Genomic DNA, 7,157 nt, shown 5'->3' with positions numbered 1-7,157 from the left:
CTTCTCCTCTGAATAAATGTTTGTAGATTCCAACTTAGTCCAATGCACACGCACTATTATTATTACCCATACAGTCGTGCAAGTGAAAGGCAATAATGACGATATATGATGAAATCATTGAGATGAGGAAAAGCTGGTATGAGCTCGACTTATCTTGTTTTTGTAAATATGATTAGTTCATCATTCTTGATTCAGCCCATTATGAATGAAACATGTTTGCAATGATAATTAGAGATTATAGTTACTCATGCCATGCTTAATTAGCTAGGAGTTTATAATGGTTTACCTTGCATGCCAACATGCTTTTAAAATGGTTGTGATGTAGTATGATAGGATGGTATCCTCCTTTGAATGATTCGAGTGGCTTGACTTGGCAAATGTTCACGCATGTAGTTGAAACAAAATCAACATAGCCTCCATGATATTTATGTTCATGGTGATTTATACCATGCTCATGTTTGCACTCAATGTTAGTTAATCTCAATGCATGTTTATGACTGTTGTCGCTCTCTAGTTGGTCGCTCCTCAATATTTTGCTAGCCTTGACTTGTAGTAAGCGGGAATACTGCTTGTGCATCCACTTCCATAAACCCAAAGTTGTTCCATATGAGTTCACCATACCTTCCTATATGCGGTATTTACCTGCCGTTCCAAGTAAATTTGCATGTGCCAAACTCTAAACCTTCAAATGATAATCTATTTTATATGCCCGGATCGCTCATGTAGCGACTGGCGGTTGTCAGTATCTTCCATGCTAGATGGGTTATTCTCACGATGAGTGGACTCCGCTCATCATTCACGAGAAAATGGTTGGTAATCGGGATGCCCAATCCCATGATCAAATGAAATCAAAATATAATTGCAAATAAAACTCCCCCATGATTGTTGTTAGTTGGACGGTACCCATTGTTTTGGACCAGCCATGGAGTGTGCTTGTTGGTGGTGGGGGAGTATAAACTTTACCATTGTGTTTGGGAACGCCTATAATGTATCTAGTATGGAAGATATCGAGATCTCTTGGTTGTTATGTTGACAGTGAAATCATGCCGCTCAAAATATTACTTATATCTATTTCAAAAACTCGAGCTCTAGCACCTCTGCAAATCCCCGCTTCCCTCTGCGAAGGGCCTATCTATTTACTTTTATTGCTGAGTCATCATCCTCTTATAAAAAGCACCAGTTAGGGAGCACCACTGTCATTTGTATGCATTGTTATTAATTGATATTGAGTATGACTGTGACTGGATCTCTTTTACCATGAATTACAGTGTCTAGTCAGTCCTTGATCTTCAGGGGTGCTCTGCATTTATGTTTTGCGGTCTCAGAAAGGGCTAGTGAGATACCATTTTGTTATATCATATTATGATTGTTTTGAAAAAGTGTGGTCATCCGAGATTTATTATTATTGCTCGCTAGTTGATTATGCCATTGATATGAGTAAATGTGAGACCTAAATGTTATCGTGAATATGGTTAGTTCATAATCTTTGCTGAAAACTTGAATGATGGCTTTACATATTTGCAACAACATGATCAAACAGAGTTTGTAAAAGTTTTTCTTTATCACTTTCAGTTTGTCAACGGAATTGCTTGAGGACAAGCAATGGGTTAAGCTTGGGGGAGTTGATACGTCTCCATCGTATCTACTTTTCCAAACTCTTTTGCCCTTGTTTTGGACTCTAATTTGCATGATTTGAATGGAACTAACCCGGACTGATGTTGTTTTCAGCAGAATTGCCATGGTGTTATTTTTGTGCATAAATAAAAGTTCTCGGAATGACCTGAAACTTCACGGAGATTTTTTTGGAATAAATAAAAAATATTGGCGAAAGAATCAACCAGAGGGGACCCATCACCTGTCCACAAGGGTGGAGGGCATGCCCACCCCCCTCGGGCGCGTCCTCCTGTCTTGTGGGTCCCACGAGGCTCCATCAACCTCAACTCCAACTCCATATATTCATGTCCGAGGATAAAAAAATCAGAGAGAAGGATTCATCACGTTTTACGATACGGAGCCGCCGCCACCTCCTGTTCTTCCTCGGGAGGGCAGACCCGGAGTCTGTTTTGGGCTCCGGAGAGGGGAAATCGTCGTCGTCATCATCATCAACCATCATCCATTACCAATTTCATGATGCTCACCGCTGTGCGTGAGTAATCCCATCGTAGGGTTGTTGTACGGTGATGGGTTGGATGAGATTTACCATGTAATCGAGTTAGTTTTGTTAGGGTTTGATCCCTAGTATCCATTATGTTCTAAGATTGATGTTGATATTACTTTGCTATGCTTAATGCTTGTCACTAGGGACTGAGTGCCATGATTTCAAATCTGAACCTATTATGTTTTCATGAATATATTTGTGTTCTTGATCATATCTTGCAAGTTCTAGTCACCTACTACGTGTTATGATCCGGCAACCCCGGAGTGACAATAGTCGGAACACTTCCCGGTGATGACCGTAGTTTGAGGAGTTCATGTATTCACTAAGTGCTAATGCTTTGATCTGGTACTCTATTAAAATGAGGCCTTAATATCCCTTAGTTTTCAATAGGACCCTGATGCCACGGGAGGGTAGGACAAAAGATGTCATGCAAGTTTTTTTCATAAGCACGTATGACTATATTCGGAATACATGCCTACATTATATTGATGAATTGGAGCTAGTTCTGTATCACCCTATGTTATACTTGTTGCATGATGAATGCCATCCGACATAATTACCCATCATTGATCCATTGCCTATGAGCTCATTTCATATTGATCTTAGCTTCGTTACTTTTTCGCCGCTACTGTTACAATTGCTACGAAACTGCTACTGTTACTTTTGCCACCGTTACTGTTACTGTTACTGTTACTTCCATACTACTTTGCTACTAAATATTTTGCTGCAGATATTAAGTCTTTCAGGTGTGGTTGAATTGACAACTCAGTTGCTAATACTTGAGAATATTCTTTAGCTCCCCTTGTGTCGAATCAATAAATTTGGCTTGAATACTCTACCCTCGAAAACCATTGCGATCCCCTATAATTGTGGGTTATCACTGTGGCAGCCAAGGAGGCCCTTGCCTCCATGTGACGCCCTCGATTCAATCGTACACTAATCATACACGCAAATGTGTACGATCAAGATCAAGGACTCACGGGAAGATATCACAACACAACTCTAGACACAAATTAAAATAATACAAGCTTTATATTACAAGCCAGGGGCCTCGAGGGCTCGAATACACAAGAGTCAGCAGAAGCCACAATATCTGAGTACAAACATAAGTTAGACAAGCCTGTCTTAAGAAGGCTAGCACAAAAGCAGCAATGATCGGAAAAGCAAGGCCTCCTGCCTGGGAGCCTCCTAACTACTCCTGGTCGCCGGCGGTCTCCACGTAGTAGTATGCATCGGCGGTGGCATCTGGCTCCTGGGCTCCGACATCTGGTTGCATCAACCAGAAAGAAGAAAGGGGGGAAAGGGGTAGCCAAGCAACCGTGAGTATTATCAACCTCGGCCAGAGATCCTTTCTCGACTCCCTGCGAGAAAGCAATCCCAGAGCCATACTATCCAATTATCATCACGATCCAATTCCCGTCACCATCCAGTTCTAGTTGTATCGATCGGGATACAACTCCAAGTGTCCATTACCGTAGGACAGGCTATCGATAGATGTTTTCTTTCCTGCAGGGGTGCACCAACTTACCCACCACGCTTGATTAACTCCGGCCGGACACACTTTCCTGGGTCATGCCCGGCCTCGGCCAAACAATATGCCGCAACCCGACCTAGGCTTAATAGAGAGGTCAAGCACGCCGGACTAAACCTATGCCCCCATGGGTCATGGGCCATCTCCCCAGGAACTCCTGCACGTTGCGAGGGCGGCCGATGAGTAGACCTAGCTACCTCCTTCAAAAAGGAAGGTGCTTACCAGTCCAACCCGGCGCGCGCCGCTCAGTCGCTGACGTCTATTAAGCTTCGGCTGATGCATACGACGTAGAACGCCCATACTATGCCCACGTGATGGTTAGTGCTATCAGGCCAGAGGCCCCTTGGATCAAATATCCAAATCGTAGTGGATTAGGAGCACGCGGTAACGAGCAGAGACTCACGATCGATGTGACCGCGTCGCCCCGTCTCGAGTACTTGCGGCAAGGGCTAAGAATGCCCGGCCACGCCTCGTAGTTATCTCGCGGGCACCCTCCAGGTCAACCCGTCTCCACATCACTCGCTATTAAGCTCGCGCGGGTACCCCTCAGGGCCCACCCGTCTTTAGTAACATGGTTCAGTGTAAAGACATAGTAACCATAGTAACTGTGTGTCTAACACCAAGGGGAAAACCCGAGGAATCACCCCGGTGAATTCCACTTGATGTTATCATCAAGGTGAACATAAGAGGATCCACCCTCGAGGTTCACACTTGAGGGGTTGCACGACAGAGCCGTAACGGAAGTGGTTAAGGAGGAAATCACCCTCGATGACCTCGACCGTATAGCTACACTATAGAGATCTCATCAGGAGTGATGTAAGAGGTTCCACCCTCGGCACTCGATCGTAACTCTGCAGAGTCGTACAACTAGGGGGGTGATGTGCGGTGTAGGGGCCTGGTCTTCGATCCCGTTGATCGGGTCTTCAATGATGAAGCAGGGGCAACAAGGACAAGGTGGGGGTCACTGATAGATCACTAACCAACCTATACTAAGCAGTTTAGGATAAACAGGTAAGGTACAACATCAGATACAAAAGCAGGTTATGCATCAGAATAGGAGCAAACAATTACAGTAGCAAAATCTAATGCAAGCATGAGAGAAAGGGAATGGGCGATATCGGGATGATCAAAGGGGGGGCTTGCTGGTTACTCTGGCAAGGAGGGGTCGTCGTCGACGTAGTTGATCACAATGGCAGCATCGGTCTCGGGGTCTACCGGAGAGAAAAGGGGGAAGAAACAGTAAATATAAAGCAACATAGCACCACAAAGCATAACATGGCAATAAGATGTGTCGGTTGTGACCTAACGTATGGCTACACGATAAAGGTGAAGGGGGAAAACAGTCGGGAATGTTTTCCCGGTTCCGGACCTGTGTCGGACAGGTGACCGGAGGGGGAAAGTTGTGTGTTCTCTATGCTAGGGATGCGTGGCGGACGAACGGGCTGCGTATCCAGATTCGTCTCGTCATTCTGAGCAACTTTCATGTACAAAGTTTTTTCATCTGAGTTACGGTTAATTTTCTATGTTTTCTAAAGTTTTAATCATTTTCTAAAATTAATATTATTTCGAAATAAAAGAATAAAATGCTATGGGTACATAGAGTGTAACCAGCCAGGATGCATGAAAAGTGGGGTCAGTCAAAGTCAACATAGTTGATGTTGACTTGGTCAAAAGTGAACAGTGCAGGAGGGTCCTATATGTCATTGACTTAGACATTTTTTTATAAAGCTGATTTTATTTAAACTAACTGTAGATCCACGCGTCACCGGCTATTAGACTAACTTAGCACTAACTTTAATCTTAAACTAAATTAGTCCTAATTAACACAAGGGCCGGCCACACACGGCCGTCGGCCGTGGCCAAGCAGGCCACACACACACCACACAAAGCACGCAACACACACAATGCTATGAGTTAATTCTATTGTTTTGTTAACACAAGATAGCATTTTTTTGATTTTTGTAGTATTTACACCATGCATAGAAAGGATTTGGTCCAGTGGGATAAAATAAAGTTTATCAAGTATACATTCTACTCATATTTTGCTTAGCCTTGTTGACAGTTGTTTAACCGTTGTTTAGAGGCTGTCTAGGAGGTTAGTCAATATAAATTTTGCAAAGCTAACTACATCTACAGTGTTAGCAGCAATACAGCAAGCAGCGACGCAAGCAGTAACTGCAGCAGCGGAAGTAGCAACGCGGCAGAGGAGCGTGCTAGCGGACGGCAGCGGGCGCGCGCAACGCAGGGACGGGCAGGGTTGGCGCAGGGCGCGGGGAGCAGGGCTGCACGGCAAGGCCGGTCGGGGCCAGACGCAGCGGTGGGCAGCAGAGCATCGCCCAGCGGCAGCGGCAAGTAGTACAGCAGGCGGAGCTGCAGCGAGCAGCACGGGCGCCCGGTGCTTGCGGTGCGTGCGGCGGGCGGGCGCAGGAGCTCAGGCGAGCAGCAAGCCGCGGCGTGAGCAGCAGCAGAGGCAGGGGCGTTGGGCGCGGGCGGCGCGATCGCGACGACTACGGGCACGAGCAAGGGCAGGGGGGCGGTGCGTGAGGGCGTGAGGACGTGGTGACGCGCGTGTGGCGGGTCGGCGAGCGTCGTACGGGGCGGGGTTGGAGCAGTAGCAGGCGAAGTAGCACTAGACCACGGCGAGGCCGGCGCGCGCGCATAGAAGCAGCCGCAGCACGCACGCACGTACGCGGCAGCTCGGACGAGCTCCGGGACAGCGGCTACCACGACGAAATCGAGAGAGGAGAGGGGGGTTTTGGAAGAGGAGCTCACAACGGTTTCAATGGAAACGACGGGGAGGCCAGAGGTGGACCGGAGACGAGGCAATCGACGACGGCGGCCGACGATGTACGCGATGAAGAAGTCGGCAATGGCAAGCGTACGAGCCGTCCTGGCTTGAGTTGATGACTGGGACGGGCGAAGCCGGCGGTAGCGGTCCTCCTGGACGTCCTCCCGCGCGTAGGCGACGATGTTGGCTGCGACGGTGACGATGGCGCGGCGACATTAGCTTCGGGTGTATGCAGGGGAGCGAGCAACGGCGCGAGGGGAAAAAAGTGGCGGCTAGGGTTCGACCGGGGGAGAGGGGAGGGGCTTGGGGTGCCCTTGTAGCCATCGGGGAGGCGGGGGATGGCTGCCACGCACGACATGGCCGGCGGATGGGCGCCACGACCCCCTGTCTCCCTGTAGCAGGTTGAAGAAGAGGGGAGGTGGGCTGGGCCGGCCATTTGGCTAGTTGGGCCAAAGTGCCAAGTAGAGTAGGCCCTTCTCTTTTTATTTAGATTTTATTTACTGTTTTCGATTTTAACTATTGTTTTCTATTTAACTGCAAGACTAAAAGAGTTTTTTTAGATATGAGACTTGTCTCATAAATCAAACGCATTATTTGTAGGAGTCACAAAAAGTTTGAGGCAAAAAAGAGTTGTCTAACCATTTTTAGAAATTGAAAAGGACAATTTAAATTGCTGCTGG

This window comes from Triticum urartu, chromosome 7A (assembly GCF_056163025.1).
Source record: "Triticum urartu cultivar PI428250 chromosome 7A, HENAU_Tu73, whole genome shotgun sequence".
Taxonomy (NCBI): domain Eukaryota; kingdom Viridiplantae; phylum Streptophyta; class Magnoliopsida; order Poales; family Poaceae; genus Triticum; species Triticum urartu.
The sequence above is the reverse complement of the archived record's forward strand: the minus strand, read 5'-3'. Positions refer to the sequence as shown.